At 34.5% G+C, this 24,346-nt stretch overlaps 2 long non-coding RNA genes across 2 annotated transcripts in view; one reads left to right on the forward strand and one right to left on the reverse strand.

Moving 5' to 3' along the window:
* LOC118983328 (uncharacterized) overlaps window positions 1-13,489 on the reverse strand; it is a 69,317-nt gene extending 55,828 nt beyond the window's left edge. The window contains exon 1 of the long non-coding RNA XR_005065699.1: window positions 13,218-13,489. This is a non-coding gene — a long non-coding RNA (uncharacterized LOC118983328). The remainder of the gene's footprint in view (window positions 1-13,217) is intronic.
* Window positions 13,490-13,597: 108 nt separating this feature from the next.
* LOC118983330 (uncharacterized) lies at window positions 13,598-23,557 on the forward strand. Its single transcript, XR_005065701.1, has 3 exons — window positions 13,598-13,948; window positions 22,419-22,561; window positions 23,530-23,557. It is a non-coding gene; the product is annotated as an uncharacterized LOC118983330 (long non-coding RNA).
* Window positions 23,558-24,346: the final 789 nt, after the last annotated feature.

The raw sequence follows: 24,346 nt of genomic DNA on the forward strand, positions 1-24,346 counted from the left end.
CAAGAGAATACCAGGATAATCTCCATATCCTACCCATAGCCCTCCAATCTAGCAGTTATTTAATTCTAATATTCTGCTTTTTTTTGAAGAAAAAAAGACTACATATATAGTTGAGCTCTTTTTATACCATATCCTGATCCCATTCTCTTCTCTCTTGATATACAATCACAATCCTGATTTTGGTATTTATTTCTTATGCATGCTTTTAACATTATTTCTACAAATTCAAATATTTAAAACAATATACAGGGTCTGGCACAAATAACATCTCTTTTTATTACATATTTAAATTACAAAATTGTAAGCATGAAATTCTGTAACATAACAATATCACACTCAAGCACACCATACCACATTTTAGGTGAAATGTTCAAATTGCTGTCCATCTGTGTGACACATTCACATACCCAATTAACCACACTCAACGGTATTACTTCTGCTGGGCCCTGTATATCATTGATTTTGGGGTTTATATAAATGTTACCATACCATATACATATTACACAAAACTTGTTACATTGCATAAAACTGTTTGCAACTTATTTTTGTCATTCATCTGTGACAATATACACAGCGGTCACTTAAATAGCAGTACAACAGAGTTCATCATATGACTATGTCACAGTTTGCCACTCTCCTGCTGCTTAACATTTACATTGCTGTTTTTTTTTCCCTATTGAAAGTAAAAGGAAAACTGTTTCCCACATCTCAGTTTATTTAGGACATTTAGGAATGGAATTGTTTGGTTCAAACCTGTGTATATCTTCAATTTTACTAGAATTTTGCCATATGCTCCCACAAGCAGCATAACAAAAGTTACCCTTTCTCCAATATTTGAAACTACATTTAAGAAAAATAGCAACTATCTAAATGAAAATTTAAACAAGTTCTTAAGTGATCAATTCACCAAATGTAGATATGCTGAATGTTCTAATAGATCAGGCTAATTTTGGCCCAAGGTACTTGAACAAAAGTAAAGCTCGTATAATACAACCTTCCTCATGATTGAAAAAAAATCAAGATTTAATCTACAACAACTGCAGTAGAAATGAAAAGATTCATAATTAGTTATTGAGCTTACAAACACCATGACCAAAAAGGGAAAAAAGCAGAAATTGTAGATGGTTTATTGGTATGAAGAATCCTCTCTCACTTAATTTTGGGCAGTGCTTCTTAAAAGAAAAAAAAAGTCATAGCTTGGAAAAAACCACAAATTCCTCAGCCCCAGCCCCAGATTCTGATTCAGCAGGTTTGGAAAAATGTTTTATTCTAGGTTATTCTGGTAGAGGTAATTCATATACACTTTACACAGTAATTAAAATCATTAGTAAAAACAAGGTATTTTTAATATAAAGATTATGCACCTCACATTTTTGTTAAGGTCATTTAACAATGTATTGTTATCTGTTAAATTAATTGACATATTAAAACATTTCAGTATTAGTAAAAAAAAAGTAATCGCAATTTACAGTTGAGTATGTTCGACTTCACAATGTTAAACCAGGCTGTGGGCTCATTTATCACCAGATAACTAAGCACATTCAACAAAGCTTTTTTGGATAATATTAGTAGACAACTAATATTCTTAGTTTACGGTAACTGGTAAGGAAAAACATTAAGAATGGGAGTGATCAGGTGTGATTTCTAATGAAGATTATCAGGAAAAAACTATGATTATTTTTTAAAGAAATGCTATTGCAAATATCAGATTGAATTAAGACATTTACTAAGTGAAGGCATATACTAAAATGTCATTTGTAGCTTCCAGCATGAATACTACAAATAGTATCAGAACTTTAACAGATATCCAATATTTACTTCCATATAATTACAACCTTTGGAATTATTTAGACACAAAAGAGGAGAAAAATGTAGATCTTTAGGTGATGCAAATCTATGCAAATTCAAATTGTAAAAATCAAGAACACTCTCTACACTAATTAAAATTACAAAGTCCTACTTTCAAAAGATTTAGAATAACCTGAACTTTCAAGATAGAAGAAGACAGACTTTTTCTCTCTAAAAGAGAGAGAAAGTAGCGATATGAGTTTCCACATTCAGCATGCTTTGGATTTAGTTATATACAATACTAAGTAGTATAAGGTGGTATTTTTTGTTAGAATGAGGTCAAGAAGTTGGCTTTGTTTAGACTGGGCTATATAAAACAAAAATAATGTGGGCTCAGAATATGGCCCCAAAGTAATATAAACACTCATTTGTGGCCACAGTCAACTTTTCTTTCCTTGATATATTACCTAACCTGTGTTATCAGCAAACTAATTACTAATTTTTCCCAATCTACCAGCTTAAAAGTGAAAAACATAAAAACACCATACACACATACTTCCAGAAGACAGGTTTCCAAACAAAAGAAATTAACTGAAGAAAAAATTACATTAACTAAAACCAGAGTAAATAGTAAAATAGTCTAAAAATACGTATCTACTGTTCTCTTTGTGCTCTTTTGGGAGGATATATTTTTGTCGAAGAACATATTCATTATACTATAGGATTACATTGACAGTGGGGCCTTTCCCACCTAGTCTGTAATATCTTGTGCGTACAGGCTTTTTTGACTACAATCATTGCATATTTGATGTATCAGGTACAACAGCTGACAAGCAGCAGCAATCTCCCAGCCCCTGTTCTCAGCTGTAAGGGACAGGAACAAAGGCTGTGGTGATACTTGTTTATTCACTGTTTTGCTGCTTCTGAAGCAGCACACTGAGAAAAGCTATACAATTAATAAAAAGTGGAATGTGAAGAAAGAAGACAAAGTTGGTGTTCTGATTGGAAAGAAAAGCTATAATGCATCTAAGAAAATAAATTAATGACACGTAATGATCTGCAACTCCTTATTTATATTTAACTGCTCAATTATCAACATTCTCAATGTTTATCAAGGTTTAGGGTAAATTCATAAAGAATAATTTCCCTAATTATCCTTCTGAAGAATGAGAAAGTATGTAAAAATTAACCAAGACAAGAAATTACATTTTGCTTATAAAAAGCTCCAGGGTGTCCTGGCTGGTGTAGCTCAGTGGATTGAGCCCAGGCCTGCGAACCCCTCGATCGTGGTTCGATTCCCACTCAGGGCCTGGGTTGCAGGCCAGTTCCCAGCAGGGGACTCACGGGAGGCAACCATACATTAATATTTCTCTCCTTCCCTTTCCCTCTAAACATAAATAAATAAACAAAACAAAACAAACAAACAAACAAAAAAAGCTCCAGGCTCCCAGGTCCCACATACCTAATTGCCACACTGATACAGAGGATATACAGAGGATTTTAAACACTACTAACAAAGAAATAAGATTTTAGCACATAAGATTTTTTTACAAAACTTCTAACTATTAAAAATTTTTTACGTGTGTAATTTAGCTACTTTAAATGTGTGATGCAAAGCTAAAAACAGTATATAATTATCAACCAGTGATAACAGAAATAGAAGGTATTCGGTCAAATTACCATTAAAGTAAAATGTGATACTATTTATGAACTTAAATCTTTACATTTAACTGCAATTCTTTTAAAATCTAGGGAAATTGTGATTCTGAAAAATATTTAAAAAGTCAGAAAAATTAGAAAACCCATACATTTTTTAATAAATGCTAGAAATCTGATAAATTTCAAAAATATTTGGTTAAGAAAGCTAGGTTTGAGATTAAAAGGACTCACATGAACAAGTATAAAGGACACATGGACAATAACTAAGGTGGCGGGCGGAAATGGGAGGGAGGTGGGGAGTACTAGGGGGGGCAGGGCTAGGAATGTAAGACAGAAAACTGTACTTGAACAAGAATAAAAATAAAAATTAAAAAAAAAAGAGATTAAAGTATAAAATACAATAACATTTAAAAAATTCAGATCATAATACTTTGTAAATAAAAAACCCACCCTTTCTTTTTCTTTTTATTCTAATTATTTATTTATTTATCTTTCCAAGGGAAGGGAAGGAGAGAGGGAGAGAAATATCAATGTATGGTTGCTCCTCATGCATCCCCTGCTGGGAATTGGTCCCTGGCAGGGCACTGCAACCCAGGCATGCGCCCTGACTGGGAATTGAACCGCACAATCTTTTGGTTCGCAGGCCCGTGCTCAATCCACTAAGCTACACCAGCCAGGGCCTTATTTTTCTAAAAATTGAAAAAATAATTTTTCTGCTAAGTGGCTCAATAAAAAATAAACAATGTTAATAAAAACAAAAAAATTCTGAGGATCACAGGATAATACATTACTAAATATATGTATTTGGTATAAGGTTATGCAATAAAAAACTAAGACTAAGCAAATAACTAAGCAAATAACAAAGGATTTTTAAAATTTAAGACATTTACAAACTAATAAATTAATAAACTATTAGTAGATTAATCAGTATCAATGGTTACATTTGAAATGTGCTGCACATTTTTGTTCCAAGTGACTATAACCATGAAAATAGGAAAGTAATATTAAGCCCAATTATGTTAATGAAATATCAAAAGTGTGATTTGTGTTGTGGAGAACTTAAATCCTCACATTAAATATTGCATTTTGAAAATGCTTATCAGAAAATGTAATTCTGATGCATTAGGTCTTATTTGAAAAAAACAGAAATAGATTTAAGGATACATTTGCTAGTCAAGAAAAGAACAAAATATACACAACAAAATGGCTTCAAGTAAACATTACAAAAACTTTTAATGTGAAAGATAACTGTATCTACTCTTAATGAATCCTCAGCAGCACTATAAACCCTCCATTAAAGAAAGTTGCTACAGTTAAAAAATTGCTTAAAATATAAGTTCCTTTATTTTAGTTTATTCAAATATTCTTCCCACACCTAAAGATCACTATTTCAATAAAATAAGAACACTCACAGCATAACTGTTGTAACAATTAAGAATTTTTCTTTAAAATAAATGTTATTTAACCTTAAAATGTATTTAAGCAAAAATATACATATTGCAAAAATAAGATATAAATTTATCACTAAAAATAACAATATATCCTTTCTCCCAAAATCTGACATAATAAACCACATATCAAGGCTTAGTAAGATATAAATAAGGAGATCTGCAAATTTACAACCGCCAAAATCCTTACAAAATGTCCTTTAAGAAGAAATTAAAAGATAGCCAATCACACTTTGCAGTAAAAGTCCTTATTAACTTGCCTCCTAAAATAACACATACTACAAATTAGGGTAAAGTACCTTACCCTATAAGAACTTACTAAATACAAGAAAACTGTTAATATCTTCATTGATTCTTTTAGATGTTAAATTACTTACAGAAAAAAAAAATTAGGAAGTTTATAAACCAGTATATAGAGAGGACAATTTTATGATACTAAAAATTTTTGTCCAAACAATAAGTTTTGACAACTTCAAAGAACACAATCACACACTCTCTAAATTAGGAACAATTCTGTGAATTTATGTCTTTATTTACAATATATATGCAAAAGACCACTGAATTCAATGAGGCTGTGTGTAAAGATAACTGGAATCAAAGTGATAAATTGAACCTAGATTTTTTTTTTTAGACACTCAGAAATCACATTTTTACTTTTCATCTGAATATTTTCTAACTTGGAAAACACTGGTTAAGTTAGAAGGAAGCAAATTTTTATTTTCTTCCTATTCAAACTAAACTGCTTTTTAAAATAACATTCTCAAATCAAATGTAAGAAGATATTCTAATATTGTATTTATCTCAATCACTGTCTGTATAATGACATCACCACCTGACTTCACCCTGATATTAAACTGCCTTCTATTAAATTTTAACATTTTATTTAACCTTAACTGTTAATAAACTTGCATTCCTGGATAATCTATCTAATATCTACTAATACAGAACATTTAACATTTTTAGTATTTTGATGTGTATCTCAATATTCAGTGATTTTTAAACAAACATCTGAGAATCTTCTTTAAAAATATTTTAACATTGTTTAAACACGTTTAAAAATAAAAGCAGTTCTATAACCATGAGAATTACACTTCACTCTTAAGACTAAATTACACTGATGAAAGCAAGCCTTCGTAAATTCTTATATTTTAAGTATAGAAAGTAAATATTTTTAGGTGAAAAAATATTTAAAGAAAAATTATAGTATGTTATAGTTTAGTAAACCTCACCTAGTAAATAGTTATTTTTTAAATAATTATTACGGTTAATTCTCTATCATGTGACTAAATACAATACAAAAATTATACAAGTAAAATCTAGTAATATTTTAAGAAGTTCATTTTCATTATACCAGATTGCCATTTAGAAAACAATCAAGACATTTATTAGCTAAGTATCTGAAATTTTTAAACTATACAAATCAGAGAAAATAAATATGCTATAAAAGTGGATGTATTCTGGAGGAAGACTATAAATCTTTAGAAATTTTGGCATTCTACAATTTACTTTTTAAAAGTTTGCAACTTTTGATATGAACAATTTAAATATTTTACTTGGAGTACCTCTGAGTAAGATATTAGTTTCTGCTTAGAGTGGGTTTTTCAGTTTCAACCAAACTGCCACTTTTAGTTAGGCTATTACTTGGAATACTTTAAATGCTCTTAAAATATTTTCATTAATTTCAAGTAATTTTATAGGTTCGACCTATCACTATACTTGTCAGAGAGCTAAGCACCAAATTCCATTTGATTTAAGCCTTACATTTTATAAGATTTAAAGTCTACTATTTAATTCTTTTACATGTAACACTATAACAACCTTACAAGAAAAAATTCCTATATATACTTATCTTCAGGCTAAATAAATTCACTTGGAGGTGGACCTAATACAAGATAACATAATCATATAAAAAAACTGGAGTTTCAATAAAAAAGAGCATTCAACCTTGGCCACTTCACAGGATGACTTTTGTATTAATAAATCTTCACTGATTTTTAGCTCACCTAAAACTTCTAGCTTTACCAACTGTTTAGGCCAACTGCAAAGATATAAAATTGCATACTTTTGAAATTCATTAGTATACCTTAATCTCCTAATATGTTCCAATGCATTATGCAAATGTACAATCAAAGAAGTCAGGTTATTCTCCAGAACTGACTTTCTTCTAAAGGTCAAAACCTGCAATAAAAATGTCATGTATCAGAGCATGAAGACACTCAACAGATTTTCACCTCTTGCAGTTCCCTAGTGGATCCCCGAACACAAAGATAAGGTCTTCAAAATGACCTCAACCTTGCCTATGTTAAAAAAAACCCAAAACTCCAAAAACACTAACTTGAGCATAATGTTATTCAAATAGAGATAACTCGATTAGAAACATTTGTTATATGCTTTATCATTTGAAACCTCTTCAAACAAATCAGATTAATATGTTTCTGCCTCCATTTCTCTTTAGGACTTTAATTTTTAAAGCAGTGCAGGGGTGTGCAAGTGTGTGTGTATTAATGGGTATTAGAAAACTAGTAAAGAGGGCTCATAATGAAAATATCAGAGATACAGTTTGTGCTTCTAAAACTCAAAAAACCCAGTTTAAAAAAACTCTCAAGGGATGGAGAGAAATTTTTAACTACCTTTCTCCCCAAATTATCAAATTTTTAATGATGAATTAGCATTATTTTCAGCTTTGGTCTTTTGCCATGCCTGAGTGAACAATAGTATTGATATTTCCAAATATTATAAGACATTACAATTGTAACAGGATAAAATATACAATTTACTCTTTAAACAAATTAAAATAAGTAATAAACTGATGACTATTGAACAAATTTTTTTTGTTTCCAAGCAGAAGTGATGTAACCAACTAAATGTATATAAGTAGCTTTTTAATTTGTTTCACCTGTATCTTACTGATTTAGTGGCAATCAACTAATTAAAAATATTAAATTGTTCAACTACCAAAGATTTACAACGTAATGTTTGTGACCCATAATGCTCTGACTTTTCCACTTTTACTTAAAAATGAGTTAGGAAAAGAAATGAAAAGCAAATAAACCTTTAATCCTCTTCTACTAAATATTTGATTGTTTAAAGGCAAAAACCACATTACATATAATCTACAAATACCAGTTCAAACAGCATACATTTTTAAAAATTAAAAATGGTATGTTATTTTAAAATGTTATTTTAAAAATTAAAATAATATCTACAGTCTTCATCAGAGATACAAAGTTTTCTATATTTAAGCACTCTAAAAATTAAAGTATCAACTTTAGAAATCACAAAAGGAAAATGGTAGACACCAATATGTACTCTCTGCCAAATATTAAGTTTTTAAATAACAGAAAAGCAAAATATAACAAATAATAATGAGCAAAGTGAGTTAAAATACAAGACAAATATTAAACCAGATGATAAAGATGATGTAAAAAAAGCCTTGAAATAGTAAAACTCAAATTTATTACAAAACAGCTTATTATTATACTTAGAACTCACAAGTCTTTCCAGTACAAAAGGCAGGATTAACCAAAAGTATATTAAACGCCTCATAATTTAATAAGTATATAGAATAAAATTCATATATATTTAACACCAATTTTAATATTTGAAACTTATTTTTCTAAAAGGAAGATCTTTTAAGCATCTCTAGGACAGTCAAGGAGGAAAAAAGGCAAAAGAAAATCATTTTCTCATCAGAAATCAACATTTTTAGGAAGGCTTTACAGTCATTTGTATATGCAAATAATCAGACAAATAAATAAACACATATTAGTAATGTGATATCCTAAACCTGGTGTTACTCATAATATTAAGGCAACTCTGAAGCTCTAATAGTCACTTGTAAAAAAAAGCAAAACAGCTTAATATCATTTTTGACACATTTGAAATAAAGTGGTAATTTATTATTGATATCCTTTGGTCTTAAGAAAAGGTCTACCAAATTTCAGCAAGTCATAGTTTGAGTTCTAATTACATACCTGGCATACAGTATTTTTAAGTTTGCTGAAAAAAAAAAAAGAACAAAACTACATGTACACTAATACTCTAAAATATGACAAGTCTTTCTAAGATGTGTTTTCCAGTTATAATCATATCAATACTATTTTTTTAAAGGCTTAAAAAAAGCCCTGGCTGGTGTAGCTCAGTGGATTGAGCACGGGCCTACAAACCAAAAGATTGAGGTTTGATTCCCAGTCAGGGCACATACCCAGGTTGCAGGCCAGTTCCCAGCAGGGGCCAGTTTCCAGTAGGGGACGAACGAGAAGCAACCACATATTGATATTTCTCTCCCTTTCTCCTTCTCTTCCCTTCTAAAGATAAATAAATAAAATTTAAAAATAAATAAAATTATTTAAAAAATAAAATAAATAAAAAAGGGTTAAAAGAAATCAACATGGAATCATTAAGCTTCATTAAACAAAAGAAATAAAAGAAAGAGCCATAAGGCCAGTAATTTTTTAAATGAGAGAAATTTGTGTAGAGTAATATTTCAAAAGTGTGTAAATTCATACTCTAATTGGAGAAAATTTATATATCATGTAGAAGAAATACCTAATAGAGTCTTTTGGCTATATATTTTTCTTTTTCTAAGCCCAATCAACTAATCAACATTTCTGGATTAAGGTATTTTGTTACATTTGAACTGTTACTACATACCAATAAACAAATAAACAGAAATAAAAATACATGTAAGTCTCCACAAAACAAAAAACAAAAATACAGTACACGAAGATGATGATACAAGGAATCCAGAATATGCAAGTTATTTCTAAATTTTCATCCTTAGCTCTCTAGTTCATGATAAACATTAAAAACAATATTAATCTGATTAGAGAAAATAGTATTACACAAAAACACCTAAGGCTACATTAACAGTTGACAGTATTTAAATGAAGTCTTACATTGTACTTTTGTTTGTCTAGTAAGAAGGACAAACAAATGAAAATGAATGCTACCAGAGAACCTCTGTAGTTCCCTCTCCCCTACAATATGTAAACACAGCTTTAAAAAGAGTTGAGCTAAGGCAGCAACACCTTTCCTCACCATTGTTTTCCTGTGGTATTATGACTTTTCTAATCTTCACAGTACAAAAGAAAATAAATTAGAATTACATACATAATATAATAAGTATATGCATCTGCTGGAAACACAAATACTGTTGAACCCACAACAGTATTTGTGGGTTCAAAATCTTCCTTCCAATCTACCATCTCATAAAAAGTAAAACATATTTGAATGCTGTGGATTTTATTTAGGTGCTAGTTCATTCTCAAGCTTTAGGTGTAGTATTTTGAATAAAGGAATCCTTCACTTCTTTTAAAAATGGTTTATTAAGCAAAACAATCCTAACCCATATGACCCTCCCAAACAAACAAAAACCATAAACCAAAGCATTAAAGAAGTATGCTTAAATTTAAGCAGCCTGGTAGAATTTGAAAGCTTTTCTCTACCCTCAAAACTCTCCAAGTCACATAATAAACTGAATGAAAATTAAAACATAAAAAACAAAACAGTAAACACACTCACACACAAAATCCACACCAGTTCAGGTATCATAGGCAAAATTACATTTAAAAGAAAAAAGAGGTTTCCCACAACTTCATCAAATCAAATTTTATAAAAAATCATTAGGAGATTCTATGAAATTTTCATGAAATGATTAAGAATAAAACAGCTTTGAAAAAAAGGTAATGAACACGGTTTCTGTAATTGTAATTCTTGTTATAAAGACCCAAAATAGTATGATTTATAAACTCAGTTATTCCACTTAATGTTACATTTACAGCCCTGCAGAGATTTATAAAAGGTTTAGTATCTTTTCATTTGAATATTTCCTATCAATGCTTATTTGACCTAATGTGAGAATACAAAGTTTCAAAATTTCAACTACTATTCATAGAAATAAATTTCTATTAAATTAAAAGAAAAACATTTAGAAAGGATCAAGAGCTATCTTTTTTATCAGTGAATTTCCCGATTTTCTTTGAAAACCACACCCAACCTTTATCAAGATGCAAGTAAATGGAATGACAAGTTTGGTCATAAATAGAAATTCATTGACAAGGCTGTCCCAAGCAATATTAAAAACCAACTTAAAACTGACCAAATAAATCCCATTGGGTACACTGTTGTATGCAATATTTTCTTCATAGTATGTTTATTAAAGAAATGAAATCATATATATGCACCTGTGCATACTCACCTGCTGTATTGTGTAAGTTAAGCAACGTACATTTCTTGTAAATAAAGTTTTAAGCCCTCTGCAATGGCTGAGTTAGTAAAATCTGTGTATTTTAAATTAGACGTGACAAGTTTTTTAAACATATCCAATTTTTGTAAAAAAATGTGGAAAACTCTTAACATCAAGAATATTAATGAAAACTGTACTTGAACAAGAATTAAATTAAAAAATAAAGAATATTAAAGTTTCTTTTTACCAAAACAAAAAAATTCTCCCACAATCTGTATTTGAGAAATATATGTAGTTTATGATGAAAATTTTGTCAACAGGAAAAAAAATCCAAATGCTCCATTCAGTTTTTTACCAACAGAGAACAGGGGCACATATATAAATGTCTGGTGATTTTTGCCAGCAGAATACTATTTTGCAAAAATTGTCTCAATTTTTCTTTTAGTATACATTTCAGAATTACTCTAAGTTCCTTTATGAAAAAAATACTAAAGACCAGTGTTAACAACCCATGTTAACCTTTTGTAATTATTTCCGTGGTTCTCTAGAAATACCATTTTTCGTAAGATCGAGTATTATAATCTGGTGTTTAACATTCAAAGCCCCCAGTCCGTTTTCTTCCAGCCAATCAGGGGATAAAAAGTCCAGTGTTTTGGGAGCTCCGTTAGACACACTTTCAAAAACGGCACATTGTGCTCTCCTGTTCTCTTCGTAGAAAGATTGTAAGTGAGGGCGGGTCCCCTAGTCTTCACAGAAGAAATCACTCAATCCTTACATCAACTCCAGGGGTGGGGGAAATTTTACGAAAGTGACCCAGAACAGAGTGTAGCTGCGGTTCCTCTGCCACATTATTCCTTTTTTGGGAACAACCGAATAGCTGTTGCAAAACTATCTCCTGCTTGTTCTCAACATAGCGCCCTGCAGCCCACACGCAAAACATCGCGCCGGGAAAGGGTTAATCTAACGCCGCCTTCACCTCAGAAAAGGATTCCAAATCCAAAATATTTATAAAGGTTAAAGTCAATAAAGTATTAACTTAAAACCATCACTGGCTCAAATCATTCAAGTTGTCGAGTAAGAATTGGTGGAAACTGGGAGCTAACAAATAAATCTATCACTAAAGTAAATGATAAATACATCCCTCTTCTCTACGCCTCAGATTCGAAACAGTTCCCAAGAAAAAGGTGGGGGTTGCAAAATTACCGCTAAATTGTCCAGATAAAGACTTTTCAGGAGGAAAACATCGTTAATTGTGCACCGATTATTTTTCTCGACGCGATGTATTTCAAAGGCTGGAGAACAGTCTTCTAAGAAAAGTGTGATTCGGGGAAAATTGCAAAGAGAAAGGAAATTGCAAGCTCAAAGCCTCATCTTTTATCTCACCCAAGACCCACTCCCCCAAGAAAAGACAACACTGGAAGAGCAAATGACAAAAATCACAAGCAAAAATCTTCCCTAGGAGCCCGCTAAAACCTCAAAAGTCTGCCTGCCCCGTCCCCATCTGTCCCAAATTGTTAAAGCGGTCAGTGCTACCCCAGCCCGGACCGAAGCTTTCAGAGCCAGAGTGCTGCATAGTCAAACTCACATTCCTAGGGCATCTCACGTTTTAGCTTCAACGACAATACATTGGGCTGGGTCCCGCACGACGGACGGGAGGAACCCACTACTCCAGGTCCTCAGTTTCCGCCGACCTTAACTTTCTTGATACGAAAAGACCGCCGTCCACAGGCGGAGAAAACTGCGATAAAAGACCGCTCAGTTAGGCAATAGGGGAGGAGGTGCTCATCCCCCTGCTCCTGTCAAGGAGCCGCTGCCTGCGATGCTCCACGGTACCCGGTCCAGGTCCTCTGAGGTCGTGCTGACAGATCTGATGGGTGGCGGCTGCTCAGTCACAGCCCCATAGCGTCCCGCTCAAACTGCTACTCCCCTCCCCCCCAACCGCCTCTCTGTGCTCCCGCCACATTCCGCCCGCCACCACCCACTCGGAGACACCTAGTTACCCCCAACTCTATCTCCTCACATTTTTCGTGATTAAAATGAGGGTGGACCTAGTGTCCATTCCCTGCACCCCCCACCACCACCTGCAGGTCCTACCACTGCCACCTCCCTCCCGCTCAGCTACTTCAGTCTCTTACCGACTGCGAGAACCCTGGCGAAGCTCCGCGAACTGTTCTACATCGAACGTATTTTTGGCGATTTTTTTAGAGATTTTTTGATGGAGTCCTAGTGGCGATACAATCTCGGTCAGGTTATCTTATCTCTCCTGCTAAATCGATGGGATCAGGCATCACTCGAAAATGGCGCCGAAAGCGCTGAAGCTCCTCATTCAAATTCGGTATAGCCAACCCCGCCGCCCCGGCGCATGCCGGGAACGCGGGAGGCCTTTAGAGTTGTCCGTACTGCCTCCAAACACTCGCTTTTCCGGCTTTCCAGACAATTGTACGCACGCGCCGACTCCTCCTCTAACCCCGCTCCTTGCACATGCGCATATTATTGCTGCTTTCGGCTGTTCCTTTGCTTCTTTGGGAGCAATCAGCCTATTTCCTTTCCTTGCGCGTGCGTTCAGGTCGTTCCTAACTCAGCCTCGGAGGTAGAGGGCCGGTGGGGACCGTGGGCCTGAAGGTCCATGGACTATATATATTACTCGGCAGGCATTTCACATAATGTTCGAGGAAAACATATAAAGGTGCAGCTTAAGCGAAAAGAAACACGGCTTATTGCCAGTATTTAACAACGGAATGTGTCTTCGAGACCATCTGTATTGTATGGATACACGTGAACTTAAAACAGCCCGCCTGTGTGCAGAGTTCTCTCTGTGTGTCAACTCTTTACAGGAGCTATCGCATTTAAGCCTCAACTTTGTGAGGTAGGTACTATTATTCTCAAGTGATTTGCCTTAAAGGAGCACAGGTAACAAGCACGTGATAAGTATACATTTGTCAGATTATGGACAGGAATTCCCTGGAATTCCCACAGGAATTCCCTTTGCTGTGCAAGCCCAGCTGAGCACACACAGGCGTAGTTTTCTAGGCTCAACAACCACGTCTGTGACCTCGCATGCTGTCTGCCTGAGGGGACTTGAGGAGGACATAAATTTGCCCGGGACCTTCCCAGTCCTGTTACGAAGGCGCTTTCATGGAATCCAGTTTCTGTTACCATCCTATTTTGATTCCCTCGGTTTGGGAGAGGTGAATGGATGAATGGGCAGTCTTTGGGTACCACTTATGGTGATTAAAAAAAGGGCGTACTAAGTGAACCGAATCTAGCAAAGGTGGGTTTCCGTTGTGTGACACACTGGTAAGTAATACCTAGTTACCACGTATTGCCTGTGATAGGCACGGTACTAAATAAACGTTTTGTGGGTTGATCCTATTTATATCTCACAACAGCCCTAAGAAGTAGGTATTATCCTTATTTGACACAAGACACCCCAAGACTCATATGAAGAAACTTGCTCCAAAGTCTTACAACTAGTAAATTCGAAGCACAAGACCTAGGCAAATCTAACCATTGAAATCTTCAAAAATAGTGCACTATGATAGGACTAAATAAATGATGAAAACGTTGTCAGTATATTAACACCTTCCTTAAAAACCTCTTTAACTGGTTCATTTGCTTGGTAGAGATATCCTATCTGCCAACAGGCTAGTTAAGATGAAAAAAATTTTAAAACTGCCATTGGTTCTAAATAATTGGAGTTTAAGATTATTTTTATTGGTTACCTTTTTACTGAAGGTAAATTTTCAAGAAGTTTCTAAATAATCCAACAGTTTAATTGCTGGGTTATTGCTGGTTTTTTATTCTTCGAGTTTTTGTTGCAAAACAACTTGTGATGAACAATAACTATTTAAGTATACTATGACATATTATGTGATGGTTAAAACAATGAATATGAAAGAACGTGCTGGAAGTGCTAAGAAGTAAGGAAATGGGAGAAGCCCAACACAATTTGCATTAATGAGGTACAGTTGGAAAAGATAGATTTTAATGATTTGAGATCAAGAAGAAACATGTCTGTATGAATAGTATGTGTGTCTTATAACTGTATTGTACTTTTGTGTACTGGTTAAGTGAGTGAACTCTGGAATCAGTGCACCAGGGTTTGAATCTCAGCTCTGCTACTTGGTGTGATCCTACGTGAGTTACTTTTTCTCACTTTGATCTTCTGTAAAAGGAGTGATGCTAGTACCTCATTTTGTGGTTGTAAGGATTAAACGAGCTAAATATTAAGGGCGTTGAACACTGTTTGGCATATTAGTAAATATTAGCTAATGGTCTTTAACCCTTACTTTTCAAAATGGCTTAAGACGTGTTTTTTAAAAATCAAACTATATTTAGTGCCACTAGGAATTAGCATTCATATTGAAGAGTCCCTCAAATGATAAATTAGCCTGACTTACAATTTTTGCCAAATATGAGTAATGATTTCTGTCAGATGAATAGGGATAATATGTTTTACCATTTCATAGGAGTAACATGGAAATGGAATGGTGTTATTGCTTTTTCTAATTATTGAAGTTAAATAAAATAATCAGGCCAGTCTAAAATATATAAAGTAAACATCATCCAAATTTCTATCATCCAGAGATAATTACATATCCTTTTGTATTTTAAAAATATAATGTATCTGTGAAGGGAATGAGCTAGGGGAAGTCTCAATAAATGATATATTTGGGGAACTTATTTGCAAGATTGTATTGAACTTCATGAGTTGGTAAATTTTTGACCTAGTTCCCTTTTGGTATAATTTTTCAAGAAAATGACTGTATATAAAATTGATGATGTTGTTGATAAATAATAAAATTGAAGACCAACTCTATGTCAGGTACTGTGTTAAGTATGTCTGTGCTAAATATGTATTCATTTTCCCCTTGAATCCTCATGAGAACACATGAGGTGGATGCAATTATTATCATGTTTTGCAGAGACTAAAGTTTCTATGAAGGTTACTTTTAGATTAAAGTCCTGTTTTGTTTCAAAACTTATTTAATAAACCCCAAATCTTTCATTAAACCTTCTTGGCCCACTAAAATGGAAGAAAACAAAACCAAGTAACATGGTTCCTATGCCTGAACAAAAAACTATTTCTGTCCAATTGAAAAAAAGTGTTTTGCAAATGAAAAATTTTATTTGACCACAAGGGGGTGCAAATTCCTGAGCTGAATTTTAAAGTAAAAAAGAAAAGGGTTTTTACTTCAGACCATCAAATTCACAGATAAAACACTAGTAAGAATACCATCCCCAAATTTTAATACTCCACAAAGTAATATACATTATGAAAAGAAAGAACTCAATTATTTAGGAACTAATTTAGAGCAGGTTTCAACTTTCTTTCATCTTGAATACAGTGAAGAGTTCATCATCCCTTCTCCACTTTTTCACCCACAGAGTTTGTATCTCTGCATACTCTTGTCATAAGAGTAGAACGAAGTCATAATTTAAAATCTGAGGTTTTACCTGGAAACTGGAATGCAATCACTAGTTAACAAATAGTAAATAAGAATAGTGTGAAGAACAGAGCTTGTTTTATCCTTCCTACTAATGAGTAACCTACAACTGATGGGATGTTGGCTTCAACTTAATTAGATAAAATTATGAAAGCTATAGATCTGTTCATCTGTTAAGAAAGAGTGAAGACTCAGAGAAGAAAACCTTTTGAACAATAACTTGAAAACTCAGTTGTTTTTTTTAATTTACCCACATAGGTACCTTTATTTTCCTGTAGTTCTTATTTCTCCAACTTAATTTTCTTAAAAAAAACTTTATTTGGAAATGATTTCAAACTTACAAAAGTGGGAAAAAATAGTTCAGAGAACACCCATATCATTTGCTTTCTTTTTGCAGTGTCTCTCTCTGTCTTTTCATAGTTAGGTATATTATATACAATTTATTTTTTGAACCATTTGAGTTGAAGTTAACATGTATCCTTCACTTCTAAATACTTGAGGGTATATTTCTTACAAACTTTATAAATTGACATTGAAACAAGACTGTAATTTACCATCATATTCCAGTTTTGTAGGATGATCCTTATAGCATTTCCATCTGCAGGACAGATTCAATCACAGGGGTGTCCAACCATTTGGCATCTCTGGGCCACACTGGAAGAGTTGTCTTGCTCCACACATTAAATACACAAACACTAACAAAAACTGATGAACAAAAAAAAGGGGGTTTTAAATATATTTATGATTTTGTGTTGGGCAACATTCATAGCCATCCTGGGTCGCATATGGCCCACAGGTGACAGGTTGAATACCCCTGGTAGGGTCAGGTACTACATTTAGTTGTCCTGACTCTAATATCCTTTATTTTGGAACATTTCATAGCCTTTTTAAAAAATCTGTAATTACCTCAACATTTTTGAAATATGCAGCTTGTCTCCCCACACTCATTTTTAATAGAATATTTCTTATTTTGTTGTCTGATGTTTCCATATGATTAGACTGAGGTTATACATTTCAACTGGATCGCTGCATAGGTGATATGTGTTCTACTCAGGATATCACTTCTAGAAGCATGTGAAATCTATCCGTCCCTCATTGATGATGTTACTTTTGATTACATGGTCCATATGTGGCTTGAATTTTCCATTGTATACTTATTTTCTTCCTGGCAATTAATAAGTATTTTTTTGGTGTGTGTTTCCTGCACAAAGCAAAAGATCTTCGATTATTCTGCTCAAGGCACATGCCTGGGTTGCAGACCTGGTCCCTGGTGGGGCATATGCAAGAGGCACCCAATTGATGTTTCTCTCACACATCAATGTTTCTCTCTCTTTCTTCTCCCTACCTTCCCCACTCTCTAAAAATAAATAAAATCTTTTAAAAAAATTTCTGTTTAAATTAAGCATCCATTATCGTTGATATAATTTTACCATGATGGTTACAAAATGATCCAACCAATCTGGTACTCACTCCACATTTACTAGTTGGCCTACAACATACTACTGCAAACAGCCTTATGTATGTATGTGTTTATTTATTATCTGTATTAACTTATGAATTCTTGTATTTCCATTTCTGTATTTTACTTTTATGTGTGCTTTAATATGTATATTTATATATTTTGTTCATTTTTTTGAACCACTAGAAGGTAAGGTATGTACATAATGAACTTTCCCCTCTAAATATTTCATTATTTTGGTGTTCAAACTGTCCCAGATTTAGCTAATGGCTCCTGTGTCCTTGTGACCTGCCTACATCTTTTTCTTTTTTAAAGTACTTCCTAACTTTTTGGTATAATAAGATATTCCATGTTTATCTTATACCTATGCCACCCTAGAATTAGCCTTGTCTCTAAAGAGCCCTGTCGGTGGAGAATGGTATTAGAGACCAAGGCTAGGTGTACTCATTGATACTTCAGTGTCTTCTTCTTGGACCCTTAAGAGGCAGAGCAGGAAATTTATGTGTCTGTTGTATATGCACACACACACACATATACCTACATATACACATACTGAATTTGTTTATGACATGGGTTTAATTTTAAATTATTTTTATTATAATTGAGATATCAGCAAACCTTTATAAATTTCTGAATAAAGGCAGTGAAATCATAGTCCACACAAAAAACTCATACATTTTCATGTTCGTTTTAGTTCATGTCTGTACATCTAATTTTGTAGGGTTTTAGTGTGAAACTTTCTTTGTCTTTTTCAACTTAACATGTCATAAGAGTCTGAGTTACTACATCATTTTTAACAACATTCAGAATTGCTGGGCTACATATTACGTATTATTTAGCCAATCCTACCATTCATCTGTTACTGGCATTTAGATTGTTTCCAATATTTTGCTATTGGAAAAATAGTTCTGAACAGAACACCTTATGCATACTTTTCCTAATTGACTTTCTCATTTATTTGCTTATTTATTGGAAGATTTCCCATATGTGGGAATAGCAGCTCCCAAAATGTAGGTATGTTTTGAAGAGTTTGATGTGTACTGGCACACAGAATTAATCAAACACTTACCATGTCAGAATTGGATAAATAGAGATGAAAAGGGTATAGTTTCTGTTAGCAATGATCTGAAAGTCTAATAGAAGAAACACAAATTTTTTAAAAAAATGTAGTTTGGCCCTGGCTGGTGTGGCTCAGTGGATTGAGTGCTGGACTGCAAACCAAAGGGTGGCTTCTTTGGTTCCCAGTCAGGGCACATGGCTGGGTTGCAGACCAGGTCCCCAGTGGAGGGCACCTGAGAAGCAACCATACATTAGTATTCTCTACCTCTGTATCTCCTTCCCCTTCCCCTTTCTAAAAATAAATAAATAAAATCTTCTAAAAAATTAAAAATTGTAGTTTGATGAATATAGAAGAATGGTGTTTAACCCAGGTTAGTAGTAAGTGGCTCAGTAAGTGGCTCCTTTTCAGGAGGAAGTTATAGTTGAGCTTTGACTTGAAGGACAGCTTGCTAGAGCTTTCTTGAAGGAAACCTTAGTGGAGCCTTAAAGGACTGGACTATTCCCAGTGTAAAAGGTAGGGTAGAAATAGGCCACAGAAAGCACTTAAAGCAGAATCACTGGAGTGTAAAAAAACAAGAAGGTTCAAGAAATTCAGGTAGTTAATATAGTTTGTTGTCTAGTAGCTTTGCAGGTGAAAAAGGTTAGCCTGACCTGGAGGATAGAGGTTAAATTACAAAGGGCCTTGCATGTCATCCTTATTTTGATACAATTGAAAAATCTTAAACCAGTGAGTAATGTGATAAGGTTTATATTTTAGAAATTACTTTAACAAGGGTACTGGCGGACAAGTTAGAAAATACTAGAAACATGAAGAACAACACCTCCTTCACATTAATGGCATGAGTAAATAAAGGCCAGTGTTAATGTACATTAAAATAGCCTTTTTGGAAAGTAATTTAGTGATATATAAAATAGGGTTGTAAAGGTATTCATATCACAATTGGGAATTCTGGCCAAGATGGAGGTATAGGTAGATACACTGTGCCTTGCACAACCAAAAGAAGGACAACAAATTTAAAAGCAAAAAACAACCAGAACTGGTAGAAAATAGAACTATATGGAAGTCTGACGACCAAGGGGTTAAAGAAGAAACATTCATCCAGACTGGAGGGGCAGAGACAGGCAGCCAGGTGGTGGCTGGAGGACCAGGGAGGGCAAAGCTGCAGCCGGTGGGCAAGGAGGTGAATGGCAGACTTGGCAAGGTGGCGAATTGCAGACTGGGAAGTCCCACATTCATGTGCAGATAAACTGGGAGAAACAACTGGGGAACCAGACAGACTGCACAACCCAGGTTCCACCTCGGAGAAATAAAACTCAAACCTCTGATTGAAAACACCCGTGGGGGTTGAGGTGGCAGTGGGAGAAACTCTCAGCCTCACAGGAAAGTTTATTGGAGAGACCAACAGAGTCCTAGAATGTACACAAGCCCACCCATCCAGGAATCAGTGCCAGAAGGGCCCAGTTTGACTGTGGGTAGCTGAGGAAGTAACTGAAAACCAGTAGAGAGCAGAGCAAGCAGCTTTGTTCCCTCTCAAACCCCTCCCCCACATACAGTATGACAACCCAGTGACTGGATTTCCTTGCCATGGCGAACCCCTTACTATGTAACAGGCACACCAAGACCAAAAGAATGACCCAAATGAAAAATCATATCAAAGCTCCAGAAAAAAATACAACTAAGTAATGAAAAGATAGCCAACCTATCAGATGGATAGTTCAAAATACTGGTAATCAGCATGCTCACAGAATTGGTTGAATATGGTCACAAATTAGATGAAAAAATGAAGGCTATGCCAAGTGAAATCAAGGAAAATGTACAGGGAACCTTCCCAGTTGGGAAGGAAACTGGGACTCAAATCAACAGTTTGGACCAGAAAGAAGAAATAAGCAAATAAGCATTCAACCAGAACAGAATGAAGAAACAAGAATACAGAAAAAAAAATAAGAGGCTTAGGAACCTTCAGGACATCTTGAGATTTCTAACATCTGACTCATAGGGGTACCAGAAGGAGAAGAGAAAGAGCAAGAAATTGAAAACTTATTTGAACAAATAATGAAGGGGAACTTCCCCAATGTGGCAAAGAATATAGATTTCCAGGAAGCGCAGAGAGACCCACAGAAGTTGGACCCAAGGAGGAACACACCAAGGCACATCATAATTACATTAGCCAAGATTAAAGATAAGGAGAGAATCTTAAAAGTAGCAAGAGAAAAGGAGACAGTTACTACAAAGGAGTGCCCATAAGACTGTCAGCTGATTTCTCAAAAGAAATCTTGCAGGTAAGAAGGTGCTGGAAGGAGGTATTTGAAATCATGTAAAGCAAGGACCTACATCCAAGACTCCTTTATCCAGCAAAACTATCATTTAGAATAGAAGGGCACATAAAATGCTTCCCAGATAAGATCAAGTTAAAGGAGTTCATCATCACCAAATCCTTATTATATGAAACACTAAAGGGACTTATCTAAGAAAAAGAAGATAAAAACATGAACAGTAAAATGACAACAAACTCACAGTTATTAACAACCAAACCTAAAACAAAAACAAACTAAGCAAACAACTAGAACAGAAACAGAATTACAGAAATGGAGACCACATAGAGGGTTATCAGTGGGGTAGTGGAAGGGAGAGAAAGGGGGAAAAGGTACAGAGAACAAGTAGCATAAATGGTAGGTACAAAGTAGACAAGGGGAGGTTAAGGACAGTATAGGAAATGTAGAAACCAAAGAATTTGTACATATGACCCATGAACATGAACTGAAGGAGGGGAATGTGGGTGGGAGGGGGTGAGCAGGGTGGAGGGGAATGGGGTGGGGAGAATGGGACAACTAACAACTGTAATAGCATAATCAATAAAACATATTTTAAAAAATACAATTGGTTCCCAGTTCCCTGTTTTCTGTGAGGGGAAAAACATGCCATGCTTTTCATTCAAGAGAAACAAACAAGAGAAACAAACATTTCCTTGTTTTTGAACTGAAATGTTTTAGTTGGGTTTTATGTAGAGATAACAGTATAGTGTTGACAGGATATATGCTAATAAAAGTAAGAATACTTGATAATAATAACAATTGTAGTCCCTCCCCCCCCCAAAAGATATTTATGTATTTTCTGCCAGAAACTCTAATTTTAGGAATCTAGTCTAGGTGAAATAAATCCAAAATATAGGAAAAAATCTATACAAGATTCTCATTCAAGATTAAATATAATGGTAAAAAAGGTGGGGATAGAAGAATCAAATATCTAAGAGGAAGATTATTATTATTGTAAATATTTTATTTAGGAGGGAGAGAAACATTGACGTGACACTGATCCATTGCCTCTCATACACGCACTGACCATGGTGAGCTGTCAACCTTTTTCTTTGCAGGATGATGACATCCAACCAACTGAGCCCCACTGGTCAGGTCAGGAAGATTATGAAGTAAATTGTGGAATATCTACTTCACTTACTATTAGCACCATCACAAAATGATGCATACCGACATGGAAAAATGTTTATAAGTGCAACAGGTAAAGAAGTGTAAGCATGATTACAACTACTTCTAAAAACACAGAGAGTAAAATATACTTAAGCAAAAACTCTCAACTCATATTAATGTTTCTAATCAAAGCTAAAAATATACAGTTAAAAGGCCAATCTAAAATTTGGAACTGCTGATACCATCAAACTATACTTCTAAGGAATACTGGTATTCTATGAACTAGTCAACTGATTCTGAAACTTTGAAAATTTGTTGAAAGTTATAAATCCTTTCTCTAGAATCATGCATACAGATGAACACTTTGCATAATTTCAGAAATAGATGATGGCTGATGGAATTCCTGAAGCAGAAAAAACTGTTCATATATAATAGAGGAATATTGGTTCCCCTAAAGAGGTCCATGTCCCAGGATCGATGAATATGTTATGTTACATGGTAAAGCTTGCAGATAAAATTAAGGTTTCTATTCAGATGATTAAAAATAGATTATCCCAGATCATCTAGCAGGCTGATTATAAGGTCCTTCTAAATGTGGAAGAGGGAAACAGAAGAGTCACTTGAGTGCTAAGATATGAGAAAGACTCAATCACCTATGGCTAGCTTTGAAGGAAGAAGCAGACCATGAGCCAAGAAATGAAATGAGGGCAGCTTCTAGAAGCTGAAGAAGGCAAGAAAAAACATTCTCCCAGAGAGCCTCTAGAAAGGAATGCAGCTCTTCCTATACTTTGGTTTTAGCCCACGAAGACCCATTTTAGAATTCTAACCTTCAGATCTGTAAGATGATAAATTTCTCTTGTTTCAAGCCACTAAGGTTAGGGTGGGTATTTTTTACAGTAGCAATATAAAACTAATATGCACATAAACAGCCTTTTGTTTGTGTATTGATGTGTGACTGAGGTAGTGAATATGCATACATACATATATAGAGATATATTTCCTGGTTTTGAGAGTTTCCTAATAGCTGGGACTAAGTCTGTTTTTGTTTACTGTCTTTAGCACAGTTAACTGGCATTGAAAAGTATTTATTTTTTATTTTTTTTAAATATAGTTTATTGATTATACCATTACAGTTGTTCTATTCCCCCCTTCATTCCCCTCCACCCGCACACTCCCTCCCCCACCCTTCTCCCCCCTTAGTTTATAACCACCTGTCTCAACTTCTTTAGATTCTATATTCCCCCTACTATTCTCACCCTTCCCCCTATCTATTTTCCACCTACCATCTATGCTATTTTCTATGCCTTCTCCCCCCTTCTCCTCCTCCCACCCCCCTGTTTCTAACCCTCCATGTGTTCTTCATTTCTATGGTTCCACTCCTGATCTAGCTGTCCTCTTGGTTTGCTTTTGTTTTAGGTGTGGTTGTTAATAACTGTGTGTTTGCTGTCCTTTCACTGTTCATATTTTTAACCTTCATTTTCTTAGATAAGTCCCTTTAACATTTCATATAATAAGGGCTTGGTGATGATGAACTCCTTGAATTTGATCTTACCTGAGAAGCACTTTATATGCCCTTCCATTCTAAATTAAAGCTTTGCTGGATAAAGCAATCTTGGCTGTAGGTCTTTGGATTTCATGACTTGGAATACTTCTTTCCAGCCCCTTCTTGCCTGTAAGGTCTCTTTTGAGAAATCCGCTGACAGTCTGATGGGTACTCCTTTGTAGGTGACTGTCCCCTTATCCCTTGCTGCTTCTAGGATTCTCTCCTTCATTTTAGTCTTGGCTAATGTAATTATGATGTGCCTTGGTGTGTTCCTTCTTGGGTCCAACTTCTTTGGCACTCTCTGAGCTTCCTGGATTTCCTGGAAGTCTATTT

This window comes from Sturnira hondurensis, unplaced genomic scaffold, assembly GCF_014824575.4.
Source record: "Sturnira hondurensis isolate 20B ecotype Veracruz unplaced genomic scaffold, ASM1482457v3 Scaffold0002765, whole genome shotgun sequence".
In the NCBI taxonomy this organism is placed as follows: domain Eukaryota; kingdom Metazoa; phylum Chordata; class Mammalia; order Chiroptera; family Phyllostomidae; genus Sturnira; species Sturnira hondurensis.